At 41.9% G+C, this 20,325-nt stretch overlaps 1 protein-coding gene across 4 annotated transcripts in view; it reads right to left on the bottom strand.

Moving 5' to 3' along the window:
- The window catches only part of FLRT2 (fibronectin leucine rich transmembrane protein 2), a 72,871-nt gene extending 69,875 nt beyond the window's left edge, over nucleotides 1-2,996 (bottom strand). Inside the window, exons 1-2 of one of the 4 annotated variants that reach the window (XM_074585441.1) lie at nucleotides 2,261-2,995; nucleotides 1,198-1,596 (exon numbers count right to left, since the gene is read on the bottom strand). The gene's annotated coding sequence lies outside the window, so the exon portion shown is untranslated. Of the gene's footprint in view, nucleotides 1-274; nucleotides 951-1,197 lie in introns of those variants that run through there. The other 3 variants (XM_074585446.1, XM_074585447.1, XM_074585445.1) reach the window with 3 other exon arrangements.
- Nucleotides 2,997-20,325: the final 17,329 nt, after the last annotated feature.

Below are 20,325 nucleotides of genomic sequence, written 5' to 3'. Positions count from 1 at the left end.
CTTCGCCCTTCGCTTGGTGGGGGGGGGGGGGCGCTAAATTATTCAAGACTTCAAAGGCTTAACAAGCCGTACCCAGGAGCCCGTCGCGGAGCCCCGGCGAGGGTCAGCCCTACCGCGCTGTGCTCGGCGCTGTTTCTGCCCCCTCCCCCGCCCCCCCCGCGCCCTGCTCTCCACCCCTTTGCCCTCCGAGGGGGCTTAGGAGAGCCCCCGCGTACTGATAGCCCCGTGGCGAGCCGCGCTGCCCGCCCGCTCGGAGAAAAGGTTGCGCCCTCACCTACACGGATGCGCAGAGCGTCGGCCGGGGGGGGTTGGGGGTGTGGGTGGTTGCGCGGAAGGGGGAGCGCAGGTAGCCCGGCGTTTTTCATGGGACTCGGCGAGGGGAAAGGAGTCGAGGACAAGACCCCGCTCCCCCCCGCCCCCCGCCCCGAACCGCTGCTTTGGGGGCCGGGATTTGCTCTGGGCCCCCGGGGTGGAGGGGAGGGAGCCCGGGGCCCGCCGCGGGGCTCAGCCGGCCGGGAAGGAGCGGGTCCGGCACGGGTCAGACCCGCGGGGGGAGCCTGTGTCCCCGGCTCGGAGAAGGCGCTGCTCTGAAGTCGAGTCTATGCTTGCTGCTCCCAGCTGGTCCCGAGGGATGAAAGGATCAGGAGCCCCGTAGGGTCCAAAGGCGAATGAAAAACCTTTTTCAAAGGCTGTTCTGGGTCCTTTTTGACTGTTTAAGACCTGTCGTCTTTTTTTTTTTTTTTAAAGGCTCTGTATACTTTTCAGAGCGCTTATTTGCGCATGATTTATATCTCTTTCCCAAAGCTGATAGACAACCGGTGCATTTTCTCGTGAGAAAAATCACCCTTATAAGTCTCTCTCACCCTCTGTTCACCCATCCCTTCTTTCTCCACGTCCCCGATATTGGCAACCTGTCGGCAACACATAAGGCAGAGCAGACCTTCATCGATTCCAGGCATTTCTGCCCCTAATGCCCCTTACCACGGAGGAAAGTGGGAATGCTAAAAACTTCTGCAAGGCTGCCGGCTGCTGCCCTGCCCCACGGGCTCAGAGAGGTTAGGCGGAATTATTCCTGTTCCCCTCCCTGCCCCTGGCCCCTCAATCAGCCCACCCTTCAAATCAGAGAAAGATACTCGGGACACACTTTGGTCAAATCAAGATCGTGTCAATCCAGAAAGTGACTTAACTAGCCGTTACCTGCTCCTGCGGAGGTGGGTCCTCCTCGGTAGGTCACCCAAAGCCCACCGGGTCCGGCAGGTTGAAAGGGGAGAAAGTGGCAGAACAGCTGGGCTCCGGCATGGTATTATTTTAGGGATCACCACCAAGGTCTCTGTTTTCCATAGCTGCCAATGGTCACCATCACCCAAGGTTTCTCTCAAGGAAAGGAGGAAGGAAATTTTCTTTCCAAGCTGCTGTCCAGCCGGTCATTTGACCCTGACACCCACCGATGACACTGAAGAACACCCTGCTAAAGCGGTTAAACGCCTCGTAATTTCCTTTCTTCTATTTCCCCCGGCGGCTCCGGCGCAACGCCACAGAGCGATCTTATCGCCGTGTGATCATTATTCACCGGTGACAACCAGAGATGCAGAGCTCCTAAGTGAGGGTGACAGATTTCAAACGCGGGGCTGCAGCATACTCAGCCTCAGACATATTCTTCCTCAAACTTTGCCTAGCAAGCAAGTCAGCGGCTTAACCCTTTGCAGCCCTTTCTCTTGCCTGGGCACCGAGACCTCAGCCCATGGGGGAGCGCTTATTTGAGAGGAACCGCAGCGCACACGGCTGCTTGGCTGGGGACTTTTTATTACGTGTCATTTTCTATTCTTGATTATTTTCAGTTGAAACAAATCAGAACCGCCAGCTCTGGGGAGCAGTTGGAGAGCTGAATACTTCTCCTCTGTGGTTAGGGGCTGGAAAAATCCTCTCGGCAAAGCGGATCTCTTGGGGACTCACCTGTGGTCCCTACTTTGTCACCGAGTCTGGTATGCAAACTGTCACACGCATCGCATGAATCCCTCTCACACATGCATATACAGAGCTTCTGCACTTTCCTCAGCATGGTGTGGCTGAAAGTATGGATCCGAAAGTGCTATTTCACTCAGACCTCCAGATTCAACTCATTTACAGGTTATTAATAACAGCAGAGAAAGGAGCAAGCGAGAAAGAAACATATTTCCATGAGGGGAAAAAAAAAAAAAAGAAAGAAAGAAAAATAAAGCCTTTTTCACACATGCACTTTGTAGTCAAAGGAAATATTTACCACCAGCAAACTCCAGCATGTCAGAACATGGTTCCTCCGAAGCAGAAGAGAGCCTTAAAAATGACAGAAAAAGCATGTGCAATTCAAAGATGAAATGAAGTGCACGAAAGCTTTCCAAACTCAGTACCACCAGCTTGGAGACTGATGTCAAGACAACGCTGTAGCACTGTAACATGAAGATGTAGAGAGGGAAGCAAGGAAATTAGCAAACTCCATTGGATTTCTAATATCCATTTATATATATTTTTTTCAGTAAATTATGATGTTTCTGTCACCCTTCTTTACCCCCCTTACCCCCGCCAAAAAAGAGGGGGGTCCTCTAACTGCAGCTGAGCGACACTGAGAGCCCGGACGTGGGATGGACTGCTGGGAGCTCCTTCCAGAGCCCCAGTGGCCACGCAGCAGGACGGACACGGAGGCAGGTCGGTGTGTGTGAAGGGGAATCTGAGTGCTCCCTTCAGTAAATGTGCAAGATAAGGCTGGACAAGGAAGAAGAATAATCCTACAGTGAGCAAACGGGGAGAAAAAAATACTATTCTCCTCCCACTCACATTTCTAAGTTTCGAATTTAAGCACAACAATCAAATAAACCTCCTTTGAAGAGCGTTCCCCCCACACACACCCCCCAGCCCCTCTCCAAAAAAAAAAGCAGACCCTTCAGACATTGCATATATCCCTGTCCTATTTATAACAGCGGGTGACAGGAGCGGAGAGCGTGGCAAGACCTGACCGACTGAGGTTTCCCAGGCGGGAGGAGAGCTGCCACAGGCGCGCAGCGGGGAGCTCCGCGGGCGCGGAGCGGGGCCGCCTGCACGTCCCGCGGCGCGGCCAAGGTGGCAGCAGAGCACAGCGCTAGGATGCTCGGGTGCTCGGATGCGGCCGGCGCCGGAGTCGCAGCGAGGGGAAACTTCCCCCGTTTTCTCCCTCCAACACACTCTGTTAAAACTGGTAACCCTCCCACCCCCCACTTTCAGTCTTGATTATACTCTGATTACGTGGACTTCAAACACATACACACACACACCCCCCAAAAAAAAAAGTGTGAAACGTTTTTATTTATTTTCAAACTGCTTTGCATGGTTGAAAGGCTGTGAACTGAAAGGTGAATATAGAAATGTATTCTCTTTAAATTATCTGCGATCATACAAGATGGCTAGCCCGGAGTGATGGTCCACTGATCCACAATACCATCTCACTTATTTTAAAGAGAATATGAAATGGGGTAACATTAAGAAAGATTATAAAAATGAAAGTCTCTTTCAATATTTTTTTTTTTCCCCCAGCTATGTTGTTAGAACGACTTCTACAGCTTGCAAGAGAGAGGGCAAAAGGAGCTGGAAGTAGTTCTGTAACTGGGAGGCTGGTCTAAAAGATACTGAATAAACTAAATTTTTGTCAGTAATGTCAAATTTTGGACCAGGCCTTAAATTCATGCAGCCATCAGAAGATAAAAAACTCAAAGTGAATTCTTCATCAAATTTAGGCAAAATAAGTTTATTTTTATTATTTTTTTTAAATATTTTGAGGAAGGGAAGGGAAGGGAAGGGAAGGGAAGGGAAGGGAAGGGAAGGGAAGGGAAGGGAAGGGAAGGGAAGGGAAGGGAAGGGAAGGGAAGGGAAGGGAAGGGAAGGGAAGGGAAGGGAAGGGAAGGGAATTTTCTGTGACATCTCACTTCTATGGTGAGCTTAAAATAAAAGCACCATACTGGTTCTGAAACAGACTTGGGCAACGTTTGTGACATGACTTAAATGGTAAATTTCTACCATTTTGGAATGTAGGGATTGGATTTAATTTCCAAATAAAATTACTAATAAAGCTTCAGTGTGCCATTGGACTGTCCTTGTTTGTGATCTTTCTCTTCAGCTCTTTATTCCCTCCCCCTTTTCCTTCAGTCTGCTGTTACCTTCTTTTTTTTAACTTGTGTATGTCATTAGACATCACCTTGTAATAGTATGCATAATGCCTTGGGTTGCTGCACTTCATAGCCCTGACCTAGTAGAGGCTCTCCCTTCTGTCCTCCAAGGGATTTCTGCATTTAGCTTTTGACAGTATCATGATAAACTATTTCTATAGATTGCCTTCTGCCATCCTTCACTGTCTTGTCCCAGGAGACATAGGAATCCAGGAGTCTTATAGATCTTTTTTTTTTTTGTCTTTAATACTGAGGAGGATGTTCCAAGGTTTTTTTTTTTTGCAGCCTCTTCGTCAAGTTGATTTCCAGTAAAACCAGGAAATAAGCTGGTCAAAATCTGTTGATTTTTTTTTTTTCCCTTCTGAGTACTTTAGAGACTCATGTCAAATTTTGTTCAAATCAAAATAGTTCCACCCAGATGCCATCTGATAGACATGTTGGAAACAGATAGATAAATAGGTAAGACAGGAAGACTGGTCTGTAACATTTTCTTATATCTGAAGCAATAAAAAGTCTATTTTTCTGACCACACTTTGTGACCAAAGTAAACTATGACAAATTGCGTCGCATGTTGTGCCATCTCATTTTAAGTAAAAAGTTCTGCAAGGAAGATAAAATTCTACCTATAAGTTTCTCGTTTCTCATCTTAATGTACATGCTGAAAACAGTTGCACAAATATAGATAATTCAGCCAACGACTAATTGCATCTGATGAAATTCGGATAACTGAGATGGCTAAACCATAACTGACATAAGAATCTGGCTGTCATTAAACATTGTTTTGCATTGGTTCTTTGGTTTTCTTCATATATGTGAAATGCAAGGGAAACATAGAATGACAAGAAAAGCAATGGGGTGAAATCAACACACCTAAGAAAAAAAAAATTTACAATCGACTATTTACTTACCATGGTGGGAATGGAAGGTGTAAGTAGAACCTTGTGAATAGCATACAAATGGCCCGGGTGAGTTGTTTCTTTAACAGATTCTAAGTAAAATCGTTATGGTCCTTTTCATTGTCATAGCCAGCTTTTAAAATAAAGGAAATTTTTCCATCTCTGGTTTTGTCACTGATCTTTTGCCTTTCTGGAAAAAAAATCCACACACTTCTATCAGACATATTCTAGCTGCACTATATAGAACCGAAACACTACCTCAGTGGAAGTCACACAGCATTCATTAAGTTGCCCCTTATGCGTTCATCACTCTTCTTTTATTCTAAGTGGAGAAGGCTAGAAGGCAGACTATCAATCTACTCTAGAAAAAGCATCACTTTCTGATTGCAAGGCCATCTGCCCCATCTCCCAAGGGGCCTCAAGAGCTCACTCATTCTAATTTTCTACTGATTAAAAAAACAGATTCATTTGTACTTTCTTATCCACAAGTTCAGCAAGCTAAAATAATTCTTTCACTTTTGTCTCTGTCAAGTCCATTTCTGTAACTTTTTATATTTTCAAGGGGATGGTTATAATTATGGAAGGGTCCTCCTAAATGATCTAAGAGGATCCAGTTTTCTTTCAGCTTCAGAATTATGAGGATTTATAGAAGTTGGATAGGAGAAAATTATTTTAAAACAATTAGCCTGGCCAAATTCTCTCTATATTATTTAAAGAGATAACATGAAAAAATTGCTACAATGTCTTACATAGACCCCAGGGCTCCCGGCACAGTTCTTATAGCTTTACAGCTGCTTGATTTCTATGCATCAGTTTATGCAAGACTAGCAAACTTCGTTCTACAATGTTTTAAAAAACCTTAGGCGCTACCTGACAACTGTTGTTAAACCTCTTTCAATCCCAGTATAAGCTAATTATGTGTAATGGGATACAAAGGAGAATGTAGATTTTCTATTGAAATTTATTGATTTTTGCTTTTTCTGGATTAATCCCTTGATTATGATAAAGAGGTAATGCCATTTTGTGAAGCCTTTTCTAATCCTTCCTGTTTATTTATTTTAGAACATTTTGTTGTAAAAGGGATAGGTGAAAAGGAAAATTGGTTTCAATTACCCAAAGAAGAAGGCATAAAGACGTTGCCTTGGCCATCAAGGTCAAGAATCAGAGGCTACGTTGATTATACCTCCACACTTAGAAATAAACGAGCAAAAGTCTTTGCATGTTGCTGTGATGGAAGATCCCCTTTTCAGGGTCTATTGCTAGAGGGCAGAAAAGGATGTCACTGTGGTATGGAGTGATCACCTGAAAGGAAAGCAAAAAAAAAAACCCAAACCCAGGCAGAATGACTAGGCAGATGGTATCTGTTTTGAATCCTGATAAATTGGCAGTAAGCTTTCAGGTCTTTGAGAGGATTTTGAGGCAGTGAAAATATCTTGTGAAACCATTTGTGTTGCTCTTCAGCAGTGCAAAGCACCCACATCACAGATTTGTGGACTGAGGGGGATAGGAAGGTTGTCACAGCAGTCAACACCTCTTCATCAGTTTTGAAACATAGGGCACCAGCTTCAATTTGTTTAGTCCTAAACTTTCTGAGGATCTAGTAAAAGAGAGCTCATGCCACTTCAATAATCTCTTTATGAAAAGGAATGCATTGCCTTTTAGACACAGGGGAAACTTTGTTAGAAGGAACAAGGATCTCTGATGAGATCTACTGAACCTGTGAAAGGTTCAGCATCCATCCAGGTAGCCATGGCCTGCTGGCAGAGAAATAGAAGGGATGCGCTTTAATGAGGGATGTGTGCGGTGTGGAAGCAGAAATGCCCTGCTGAAAGGTACAAGGCTACTCGCTACATCGATGCTATGAAGAATATTTAGTTGCTAGTACCAATAGATTTTTTTCTTAATTTCATTCCCATATTATAGCAGAGCTGGGAAAGGTACTAGAATTATTTCACGAATGGGATACTGAAGGAACCTGTCTAGTGAGAAAACCCATCTGCAGAATGGCACTGCTATTGCAAATTTAGGGTGAGTTTAATTCAGCTAGGGGTGGTTGTTAGGAAATTCCACCGCTCTTGGTTTTCCATATTGCAGTCTTCGCCATTCTCAAGGTCTTGAACAGTCCCTGGGGAAGGACTTATATCAGCTTTGTGTGTACTATATTCGTTCAGCCTGTGAGAGACATGACCATTTTGTATAAAGGAAACAGCTGTATGCAAAGGCAGCAGCACATGGGAAGGTTTTTCTGGACAACTTCTTCATATTATTATTTATTATTATTATTATTATTATTGAAATTGCAGTCTACTTGTTCTTTGTTTTTGACTCAAACAGAGCCTTCCTAAGTTTATGATGGATTTTCTCTTTAGTTACTTCTGCTTACTTGGTGGTGATAAATTTCATTTGAAATCAACCATGGGCTTATTTAGTTAAACACACCACATGTATAATGTCCTAGGCGGAGTAGTTACGAAGAAGAGTCAGGAATATACCCCCAGGATAAATTGAACTTCTACTTGCGTCAAAAAATGATCTGCCTTTCTGTGCCTCAGGCAAAAAGAACGCTAAGAAGTTAAGCTATTCTTGTGGTAGGGTTAGAGAAGGCAGTGAAATCCTCCCTGAAGAGAATGAAGCAGCTTGAGTGTGTAATAGTTTATTGGTGACTTTTAGTGAGTCCAAACAAAATGAGTTAGGGAGAGGACAGTTTTCAGGAACTGACTCATCCATTTTATTTTTGAAGCACATGCACAGTTGTCAGCATGCGTTCAGCAGAGGGACAGAGTTCTGCAAGCGCAGAGACAAGCTGGATTTTCACTACAGGAACATCTTTGGATTTGTTTTGTGCATTTGCTAAACAGAATTTCTCTTAACCACTATTGAACAAAGTAGGGTAATTACATACTTCCACTGTCATTGTTCTTGGATTTCTCTGGTCTCTGACTCGTTGTTCACTATTGAACATTTTTGTGTCCAGTCTTAGCATCCTCATGATCACTGGCCTATTGCTGAGCTTATTGTCAGGGAACAGCAAGAGCAAGGCTGCTCCACAGGGGAGGATGAGCTGGGAGTCACGGGTGTCCCCCTGGCAGAGGCAGTGACCTCAGGGAGATAGGATGGGCAGAGCAGGTGCTGGGGACGGCGTCCACTGACAGTCCCAGACAGGGCAGGGTGGAGAGTCAGGCTCAGAATCCACACAGGACCAGAGACAGGGCTGGAGAGAAAGCTATTGCCTATGTCAAGGGTCCATCCAGAAGACAGGACTGGAGATCTGCACACCCCCAGCAGTGCTCAGGACGGGTCTAGGTGCCAGCCCCAAACTAACACAGAGCCCCCGCACCAGGCGAGAGGGTGTGCGTGGGCTTCCAGGGAGGATGGACCCAGTCAGGGCCTATGAGTGCCCCCAGGACTCTGACACAATATTAACCACCAGCAACTGCACAGCTGACTTACTGAAAACACATAATGCTTCATTAGGCCAGTTCATAACATCAAGTCTCTGAGGGGACGTTTTATAAGCTCACAAACAACCTTCGGCTCTTTTCTCAGGCAGTGATGATTTCACCAATCCATACCGGATAGTCTGATACAGCAAATATTTGAAAGATATGATTATTCATCTACATGTGAGAAAGCTTTTAAGCTCATTGAAAATAGTATCAATGCTTCACTTTAGTCTTTTTCATTGCTGTACATGAGATTGGACAGTCTCACAGTGGAGCTGCAGTATTGAAGAGCTGTATTGTGATTTTCCTTATAATTTATAATTTGACAGTGCTAATTTCTAGACTAAGGTGAATCCTTGAGACACTCAGACTTTTGCAGTCACCTAAACTAGGGTGGTTTAAGCAATTATTGCTCAAAGCCCTTTGCTGTGCTCCTGCAGGTACTTTTTGCCCAGCAGGTATTACTGAGATGTATTCTTCAGCATCTGCAGTTGACAGCAAAAGAAGTATTACCACTGACAAGGGTCAATTTTTAGCTTCCTTTTTTATGCTAGGCTGTAAACTGGTAACTATCAGGAGTTGCTGCCAGTCTAAGAAAGCTCTTCCTGCTGAGGGAAAACGAGGAAAGAGATGGGCGGACAACTGGGGGAGGTAACAACTTTAACCAGCCCTGGTTGATCCCCCACTGCAAATGAGTCAATAGTCACACCTCTAATTTAAAGGGAAAAAAAAAGTCTCTAACTTTCAAAACCACAAATCCTCAAACTGGAAAAAAAAGCCAAAAAACCCAACAAACCCATCGACCAACCGATACAAAGTAAGTGGATAAGACAATTACTGGAAAAAAGAAATTCCTAATCAACATTGTTTTAGACTTACATATCATGTTGCAGATTGCCGTCATGATTTCCACTAGAAATGCAGGTTTTGAATCTCACAATTTTCAGTTGTGTGATTGGAGTTAGCAGTTCTTTTGGGTTCCCCCCCCCCTTTTTTTTTTCCTTTCCATATTCTAAACTGTCTAGAAATGCTGAATCATGTTTGTGCCAAGTGATATCTGAGCTAAGGAGTGCATTGCAGTACCTGTGGACTCTTCATTGTCCATATCCTCAGGGCCTGGTCTCCTATCACTTACCTTATGTTCTCATAGAATCAGTTTGACTTAGCTAGACTTATTCTAGATTGGCAGTGGATAACATTAAGAAATTTATCATCTCCTGGGAAATCTGTCCTTAGAGGCATGGGAGTAGGTCCTTTGGGAATATCTCTTCAGCATTTGTACTAGAAGAGAGGGCATGAAATTGCTTCCTATGGATTTGATTACTATTACAAATCTGTAGTTCTATACTTCTGAGATAAACGGACAAAAAAAGTCTCCTGTTTGTGCAGGGAAAACTCTATTGAGTCAGCTGAGTCAGACCACACTGCACAAATTTTGATGCCATGAATCAAAGAATTGTTATAGCTATGCCAACACCCCGCTACTTCTGGCCGTGCCATTGTTTGACACTTTAGAGAAACGTGCAAAGCATCCATAAACCACCAGGTCAATTGTTCAAGTTACACATCTTGATTAAAAAAGTTATGGATGAAGAAGCAGAAGTCAGGGAAACTGATGATCTTTTTCTAGCTCAGTGCTCAGACAGACACCTTGTATTTAACAGTACGTGAAGAAGCTCCCTTTTGTTTCTCACTGTTTTTCCAAGTGCTCATATTTTATGACGCATGCGCATACCAATCCACAGCCATACATGACTGGACTATTAAGACTCATTAAATGCATTGAGTTGTATTTTTTATTTCTGTTTCTTATCAGTCATTAATAATGCACAATGACTTGCCTCCCAATTTTTTCTTCTGTTTTCATCTATACTCCTCATATTTTATCTCGAACAAAGAGTAGTCTTGTGCCATGAAAGCTCATCAAAGTCATAATTACATTTCATTCATCTGCACTGAACTGCCTGTCATCTGTTAGCATTTTGAATGCTCTATATGTCTTTCTGCACTTGTCTGCATTCTTCCTCATTATTTACTCCTCCTCGTCGATCTATTACTGATTGCTAACCGCTTCTGCTTTCTGCTTTTAGGTTTTTTAATTACCAGCTGTGTTTGTAACCTTCTAGCAGTTTCAACCCAGAAATATTGGTAATGCTTTTTTTCCACATTTAGCAAGTTTTTATACTCTATCACTAATGTTTATCTACAAGACCAATGTGCCCAAGCAAGGCAGGATAAATCTCAGAATTGGGGATCTGTTATATCCCATGGCTGTCTACACACTTTTTCCTAATCCATCTTTTATGCTCTGGTCACTGTCCTTGACATAGCCTAAAACTTAAAAGCACTCCAAATTCCTTGTGAATAATTTCTTTTGTAAGGTAAAATTGTCATCTGATAATGACTAGATGGGTGGCCAGAAATGGGTAAGGACTGTTAGTGATGGTTTTCATTCATTATTCATGGGTTTATTAAGCATCGTGTATTATTTTATTTAATTCAAGTATTTCCTTTGGGTTTTCTTCTCATGTAACTGCTTATGCTTGTCTTTGAGATCTTTTTCCTCCTCAGTGCCTGTTTCATCATTCACCACAACTTTTTTTTTTCTTTTTTTCTTTTTTTAAATAGTACATATTATGAGCAAAGCTGTCTTTTCACGTATATGCAATACCTGGCAGAGTTGGGTCCCAAAAGGTGATTTGCAACTTGGATGAAGAACCCAAATGTCAAAGGCCTGCTTTGAAAGAAATAAATGTCAAAACCATGTATTGTGGTCTGTACAGATGTTGTATTCCTTATCTGTAAAATGGGACAAATGAGCATCATTTCCTTCACAAGGAAATCCTTCTCATAAGTGAAGATTATCAGACAGAAAGTTCCTGTAGAAGGATAAAATAGTATATACTTTATGGTTCAGATTCTTAACTGATGTGCACTGGTATAACTTAAATGGAGTCAATGAAACTATGGTGGTTTATATAAAAGGAAAACATGAATCTGCATGGGGTTGTTTATTTGTTTTTGCTTTTAACAGAGATCCAGGCAGATCTAACTGTAGTATCGTTACATCATGCAGGCTGGTTTCAGAGGCCTAGGAACTTTATTCACTTGAGTTCAGGTGAACAAAACACTGTTTACTGCTTAGGAATTCTTTAGACTAGAAATAGTAGAAGGCCACAAGAAATCTGCTGAGGCTCAGTTTACTTTCATAACTCCCTGTAATTAATTTTTCTACTTTCACTAAAACAGAACTTTCTGATAGCGTGTGCAAACTGTTAAATAGCATTAAAAAGAGCAGAAGGCACCACAAAAGTGAAGAATAATGCCAGCCTTCTTAACTTTTCATATACTGGTTTAATTTCAATTAATTTTGTAAATACCAGAAATACTTTATATCTTCATACACTCTGTACCATGAAATTAAACAAAATAATCTTTAATAGCTGTTATGTTTTTAAAGTAGCAATGTAATCATCTAAGGGGTCTATGTAGCATTGCTAGAGTACGCCTAATTTGATTTAAAAATGCTTGCATTAAGGGGGTAAATTTTAACTGAGAAAGAACATACAGCTTAGAAAGGTAGTCAAACTCTTGATAATCCATCATGATGGTTAATTTTCTTCAATGCTAATTATATCTTTAAGTTCATCTGTCTTGAATTTTCAGTCATTGGTTCCTACTACTGATTATACATAATTTTCTTCATGCAACTACTTATAAATGATGATCAAATGACATATGAACCTTCTCTTCACAAGTCAAATGGATTCAGCTCCTGCACTCTCTTAAGTAATGAAATACTCTTTTTCCTCTTTTCCACTCTTTTGTTGGTTACCAGTTCCTTGTCAACTACAACATCACCCACCCACACACCCCAGCTGCCACTGTCTTATTTTCCTTCCAAAACAGCAGAATGCATCACCTGTTATCAATACTGCCATTCATTCTCAAGAAACAATCAAGAAATAGGTATTTATCCAAGACTCCTGACAGCTATCCATGTTTGAAAAATTGAGGAATTCTATTTCTAGTCTACTTCCCCATCTTCATCAGCATAGAGCATAACATCGCTCTGAAGAAACTTCTGAACTTCCACTAGAAACAGCTAGTCACGCAATGGGAATGGAACAAGTTTATAGTATTGCTGAGGTAGCTGATGAAAAACTCTTTTCCAGCTGCAGCAGCCAGAAGGATGTCCATTCTCCTGGCCCTCAGGGCCACGGACAGGACTTTACCTCTGACTTCCCATGTCCTCTGCTTCTCTGCTGCTCTGTTGCAAATTCTGACAGTTTTTTGTCCAGCCATTTCACAGCTTGCTTGTTCCTGCCATTTAATTTGCCTTGCTAAATGCTATAGCATATTCAAGCCTTTTGAATGACTTTGCTGCTATTTAATCACCTTTGCTAGCTTTCACCTCCTTTCTGCCAATGGATTGACTACTCCGCTGCTGCTGCTTGTGTAATTGAGATTGTTATTTTATGCATCTATGCTGAGGTATGCTCTGGATTAACTCTTTCTTACTATTAGTTCTTCACTTCAGCTTATTTATTGCTTCCAAGGACATAACTCTTCTCATGCTGCCTGCTTTTCTCTTCTTGTACTCCTTTTCCCTCCTTCTTTCCCCTACCCTTTCATTTCTTAACTTCCCCTTATCTTACCCCAGAATCTCAAGCCCCAAATCACCAAGTGCGATGTAATAAACACGGGCGATTGTGCTGTTATAACTTATGAAAGAAAATGAAAGAAGGTGAGGGAAAATGCTGCAGTTAATCTCTGTTCCTGTATTTCATACAGCCATTTTCACCCCCGCAGGACAGATAGCAAATGCCAGCAACTTTCAACTTTGCCCCAACTTGACCACAGGCAAAGATAATGCAAAGTGGAAGATGAAATGGCCGTGCCCCATAGATATGCATATCTTCTGGAAATTACATATTCTTACTTTTATATTTTTTTCATTTTCTTCCCCGCAAACTATGTCTTCCCTTAAGATTTTCTCCTCCTGTCTTATCACAAGTGTTTTTCCTGTATCTAAACACAGAGCATGGTATATACCAGGGACCACCACAGTCTTTGTTCTCAGTTCTGCTTAGCAATGGCAGGTCAATGTGAAAACTCTGTTCCAGCTTATATAGCTGACAGCATCATTTAGAGCTACTGACCGCTCGGCTGGGTGTTCCTAACAGTTTCTCCACCTAACAGAAACTGCTCAAATTCAGTGGTTTTTGGCTCTCCTACTCCTGCCACACTACTGCCAGGGAAGTTTATGAGAGGAACCAGCCTGAGACAACTGTAAGCTGAAGAGATATTGAGCCATAGGCAGAACGTAACTATATTTGTGACCTTGTGGCACAATTCCTGATCAAGGAGGGGATCTCCTGCTCTGTGGAGTTGCCACTGAGAGTTTTCTTCATGAAGGAAACTGGGGGGGAAGAACTTTTGACTGGAATGGATCAGCAGTGTTCTAGGCCACATATCCCAAGTCCTCCCCCATCTTCTGATAACAAGTCTATGCTGTGAATGAAACTTAATACCTACCTTTTGGCCATCCACCAGAGGACAAATCATTTGGGAAAAAGGATGGATGACACCTGGTTTACATTTTGGGAATGCAGTGGCCCTATTTTGGTCGGGTGTTGATGGAGGATTATGTGGGCCTTCTAAAATGAGACAACCCTCACTGTCTTCATCCAAATAGTTCATCTGGCTTACACTGCATTTTCTGCATGTCTGTGACCTCTCTCTCTTCTTATCAGCTCCTCCCTCCACGGTGAAAGAGTGACAAGATGGCTGGTGACAGCACACTTGATTTGAAAGCTATTAGCAAAATTAATCCCCTAAAGAAAAAGGTATAGGGAACAGTCTATCACTTACACTATTTGTGCAACCTTCAGTGGAAGTGTGAGAGGAAGGCTGAAAGGAAAATCAAAGATACGAAAGCTGAAAAACATGAGGTAGGGACAGAGGAAAGTTTGGGAGCAGTGGATATCTGAAAGTTGTTTCATATTCATTTTGATTCGTTGTATTGTTAATCAGCAGCCTGCCATTTTTATTTTTATTTTCATTTGAATATACTTCTCAAACCATGAAACAACAGGACAAACCAATCACTTTTCAACGTTAAATGCAAATTAAGGTTGTTTGCTTTATTACATTTTGCAATGCAATATTTTCTGAAAATAATTTTTCATTAGTTTTTTCTAGCATGGGCAGGGATCTTCACCGTATATATGTATAGTGTACAAATGCATCTATACACAAATAAATATATTTGTATAACCAGGGATACGTCTATAATGGAACAATCTTTAATCCAAGTTCAACATTTATACAACTTGCCTCTCTGTATTATCCTAGTGTGTTTAGATTAAGCAAGTCTGCAACTTTCTAATAAAAGATCAGACACTCTCCCTTCCTCCCCTGCACAGCCTGTACATCTGGGAGATGATTTTGGAAGTGCTAAGAGGAAAGATCACTTCCTGGCATGGGTCCTACTTCAGCTGAACATGGCAGCAGGCTCTTTTACATTGCTTACCTGGTGTCAGTGCTCTGCGGAGGGATCTCCTCACCACAGGACTGTCTCTCGCTCAGGTTGGTGGAATATGCCAAATTATATGTCAGCCCTTCACCAATTCCAAATCCAGCCGGACAGCCGTGAAAGAGCAGTGCCCCTTTTTGAGACAGTGTGAATCACAGAGCATCTACTCTGGTTATCTTGCTCAGTGGTGAATCACTGAATGCTGGGTGGGGAAGGAGTCTCTTGGTATTGTCAGGGTGGAAAATCCCCCCCTACTAACTTCTCAGAAGACAATGATTAGCTGAAGGTAAATCCTCATTGACTCCAGTCTTTCAAAAGAACCCATACAAGTCACAAGCCATCATGGCTAGCAGTAAATGCCTTGCTGTGTTGAAATCTCCAAAACTTCAAGTTTTCTTGCAGTCTCTGAACTCTCAAGTCATAAAAGTGGCATCAGCCTGATTGCCTGCTTGCTTCCCCCCCAACCCCTATGTTTTGTTTCTAACTTAAAAGCAGTAGTTATTTTCACAGCAATTGAAGATATCATCCCTTAAAAGCCAGAAAAAGACTTACAAATGATGTTGCAAAGGTTTGATAACTTCTCAGGGATGGCCAAATCTGTGCTGTTTCCTTCGCCCTCCCATTCTGGATTTCTGTAAGGTAGGGAGTTGTTGTTCTCACTGATTTGATCCTCAGTTTCAGTCGTAGCTGTTTCAAAGTAGATGGCCGGTGCTCTGCATCCTCCACATCTCAGAAAAGGGTTTATAACTGTATTAGGTTTCAGATTTCATAAAAACATGCAAATGAGTGCAGCATGCCGGTATTTTTGGCGATGGTAAAAGTTGAATTATGAATAGGTTGCTGCTGCGATCTCAGCAGAACCAGTGATTAATTGTGTACCTACTGGAAATTTGTGCACATTTCTGAAGGTTTGTAGCAATATTCAGGTTTGACATTTTTTTTTCATAGGTATGCTTGACTTGCAGCTGAAAAGTAAATAGAATTTACAAAACTGTAAATTATATATGGGCAAAGAGAGGAATATCATTATGTGACTGGATATGTATTTACGTGATGTAGAATAATGGTTCCAAAGAAAGTTTTCTGGCCTATTGAGTGAATAAAATGCATTTCTTAAAAGCATTCCAATAATACTTTCATAGTATTATCGGGGAAATGGGCTAATTACTACTAAAGATGTTTAAATGAGTTACCTGTGTATATTTACCTGGGAAACTCACACTACTTGATAGGAATTTTCATCAACTATTATCTAACCTCCAAAATAACGTCCCCTTTAATTCTAATGGAAAATAAAATAAAATAAAAAATTCTAGGCAAGGTTTTACTTTAATGTAATTTGCTTACTTAAATAAAGATAAAAAGAAAATTAAGATAGCTCACACTTAAAGAATCAAAATGCAACAAACCCATAGAGAAAGAGGTATATTTAATTGAAATTCAGGGAGCTAGAGATCACAAAGATTTGTGCAATATGTTTTTGATGGACAGAGATATTATGAAGTGCATGACCAATATGTACAGCTTGGCTGACACAAATACCTATGACATGGTCATTCCAAAATGTGCTGTGACTGGAAAAGGTTAGTTTCCTTCATGGGAAATTAGCATAAACCAGAAGAGGAAAATTTGTTTATTCAGAATGATGTGTTATAACTCTAGTAGTTCCTTGCACAAATGCTAGAGAGGTACATGTGTATTCAGGACAAGATCCTTAATGAGGCAGTTTGACACCTAGGACATCTCTTCCAGGGACTTCCTTTCCACTGTTACTACGGTACTGCTTTACTCTAGCTTAACACGTTGCTGGAATCAGGGTCAACTCGTTGTCAGATAAAGTTGCTTAGGGCTTTATCCTATCAGACCTTGAAAACTTCCAAGGATGGAGGCTGTACAGCCTCTCTGGACAACCTATTTCATTTTGATTACTCTCATGGGGAGAAAGTTTTTCCATATATCATGTGAACCACTCTTCTTTCAGTTTATGCTTCTTGTCTCTCATCCTTGCACCACATATCACTGTGAAGAGGCTGGTTCTGTCTTCTCAACATCCTCCATGCAGGTGTTAGGTCACCTTGAGGCCACCTTCTTCTCCAGGGTGAACAAGCCCTGGTCCCTCAACCTCTCTTCACAGAGCAAGCAATCCAGCCCCCAGTCACGTTGAAGTCCCCTCTAGAACTCACTCGTCTTTATCAGTGTCTTTACTGTATGGAGTCAGCCCAAACTGGACAAAGTAGTCTTGTAGTGGTCTAATGAGTGGCTGTTTAACATCTTTGTTGGTGACATGGACAGTGGGTATGAGTGTACCCTCAGCAAGTTTGCCAACAACACCAAGCTGTGTGGTGCGATGGACACACGGGAGGGATGGGATGGACAGGCTTGAGAGGTGGGCCCATGCCAACCTCATGAAGTTCAACAAGGCCAAGTGCAATGTCCTGTATGTGGGTCAGGGCAATCCCAAGTACAAATACAGGTTGGGTGGAGAATGCATTGAGAGCAGTCCTGAGGAGAAGGACTTGGGGGTGTTGGTTGATGAGAAACCCAACTTGAGCTGGCAATGTGCACTTGCAGCCCAGAAAGCCAAACTGTATCCTGGGCTGCATCAAAAGAAGAGTGGCCAGCAGGTCGAGGGAGGTGATTCTGTCCCTCTAAACTGCTCTCATGAGACCCCACCTGGAGTACTGCATCCGGCCCTGCGGGCTGCAACACAAGGACGTAGACCTGTTGGAGTGAGTCCAGAGGAGGGCCACGAAGATGATCAGAGGGCTGGAGCACTTCTCCTATGAAGACAGGCTGAGAGAGTTGGAGTTATTCAGCCTGGAGAAGAGAAGGCTCCAGGGAACCTTATAGCTGCCTTCCAGTACCTAAAAGGGTCCTACAAGAAAGATGGTGAGGGACTGTTTGTCAGGGAGTGTAGTGATAGGAAAAGGGGTAATGGTGTTAAAAGGAAAGCAGGTAGAGTTAGATTAGATATTAGGAAGAGATTTTTTTTCCTGTGAGGGTGGTGAAACACTGGAACAGGTTGCCCAGGGAAGTTGTGGATACCCCGTCTCTCAAAGTGTTCAAGGTCAGGTTGGATGGGTCTTTGAGTAACTTAGTCTAGTGGAAGGTATCTCTGGCAATGGCAGGTGGGTTGGAACTTTAAGGTCCCTTCCAACTCTAACCATTCTATGTGTAAATAGCAATAAACACTTCGCTTGATTTCCTGAGTGTGCTCTCCTCTTATTCCTACAGCTCATGATGCAGTTGGCCCTTGCTGTTGCTGGTGCACATTGCTGGCTCATGCTCACCTTGCTGCCCACTATGACCCCCAGAACCTTTTCAGCAGAACTGCCCTCAACCAGTCTATTCCCAGCATGTAACGCTGCAAGAGGCTCTGCTTCCCATGTGCAGGACTTTAGTTGTCTTTGTTGAATTTGATAAGGCTCCTGTTGGCATAATTTCTTCAACAAGTCTGGGTCCCTCCACCCGCTGTTCCACCTCTTCTTGGTGTCACCTGCAAACCTGAAGAAAGAGCACTTCATTATCTTCTTCAGATTATTGTTAGAGATGCTAAACAGGACAGGTACGTATGCAACATTTGTGTTTCAAAAATTCAAGTAGTTCATTGTGTCCTTCTGGTTCTGAAACTCACAAAGTCTCTCTCCTAACTGTTCTTAAGTTTGTCCAGCTGAAGTGATTTGAACTGAGGGTAAATTGATGGGCTGTATTATAAAAACAGAAAATGTCTTTATTTCACTGAAAACGTTACTGAATCAAGACCGAAAGACTGTGTGGTTCAGAATATTGTGCAGGCTTTCAACAAAGGGATTTCAAGAAAACCTCTGGTTCAGCAAATGCATAAAAGCAAGTCTTTTCATTTTCATAGCTGTACACTGTGATGCTGGCAGGGTGAGCTTGGTGTATAATTATCATTTCTAAGAATGAATTCTATTAAAATTGAAATAAAAGATCTTTGTGAGGAAATATGAGCTCTAAAATTTGAGTGTTACATTCTATGGACTGTCATTATTTTGAAGTCTTAAAATAAATAAATGTTTCCAGAAACAAACACAGGCTATTCAAATGCCAAACTCTTTTGTTTTCATAAGTGTCCCTTTGAATGCATTGAATCCAGCATTTAGCACTTGGCATCTAATTAATTTGTTATCAGGGAGGAAGTCACGAAGCAATGCAATTCCCCACTCTCATAAGTACCAGAATCTGTTTTTAAAACTGTGGAGGCAGAGCAGTAATAATAACAGGTTTCTCAGCTTAAATACTATTTCCCTTCCAGCTCCACTTCGTACCTTAAAGAAACCCACCCCCAAGCTCAGGGGAAAAAATAAAAAGAAAGAAGTCCCCCAAAAGCTCTCCTTAGCAAAATATAACCCTCAGGATTTTTTTTTCATTAGCAAAGTAAATCACATTGTTCTTTTATTCTGCTTTGAGAAACCTCTCTCTCTACGTTTTTAAGTTAATGGAGATAATATTCTGGGGAAGATAAATCAAGGGGTTTGCATATTTTCTATAACTAGCCTTCCAAGAGACCAATTAATTTTAACTGGAATGATGGAAGGACAGTTCTGTTATTCACCTTTTCAAAGTGCAGAACAGGCCTTGCTTTTACTGAGTAGGCTCATCAAATTTACATCACCATTTAATTAAATGTTTGTAGCAATAATTGACCTCAGGAGTAAGTCATCTGGTAATAAATAGATTCCAGTGTTTCTAAATAGTATTTTACTGACTCTGAGATGCTATTCATAGCCTGGTAGCTTTGCCACAAACCTCATCAGCAATTTACTTAAATGCATATTCCATTGTAAAAATGACAGTGAATCAGAACGAAGTTTAACAACAGAGATTTCAGCACATGGTCCAAAACAGAAAATAACATGCATTTCTCTGAAACTTTTATTTTCAGGGACAGATCAAAACTGAGATAGGAAAAAACCCCAGACAAAAAACCCAAACCCTGATTTATTTAGTGTCTTCAGGTCTTTCTATTTTTTTGACCTGCTTAAATAATCGCTTAAAGAATTCTATGCATATCTCAGTTTGAGTTCAATAATGTTTCAAGTAAAAAGGCAGGATCCTTTTATTAGTTTTGATGAAATACAGTGATAACCTCAAGAAACCAAAATGGACATACATTTAATGTCCTCCCTCCTCCAAACTGTCGATTTATTACTCTGCTTTTGTTTAAAACCTATGAGCTAAGTTCAGAGGTGACGCATAAAGTGTGTAATTTAGAGTCCTTTATGCTCAGTTAGACACCTTAAGACCCACTTACA

Source organism: Larus michahellis, chromosome 4 (genome assembly GCF_964199755.1).
Source record: "Larus michahellis chromosome 4, bLarMic1.1, whole genome shotgun sequence".
Taxonomy (NCBI): Eukaryota; Metazoa; Chordata; class Aves; order Charadriiformes; family Laridae; genus Larus; species Larus michahellis.
Note: the sequence above shows the minus strand (reverse complement) of the source record. Positions and strands in the feature narration are given on the sequence as shown.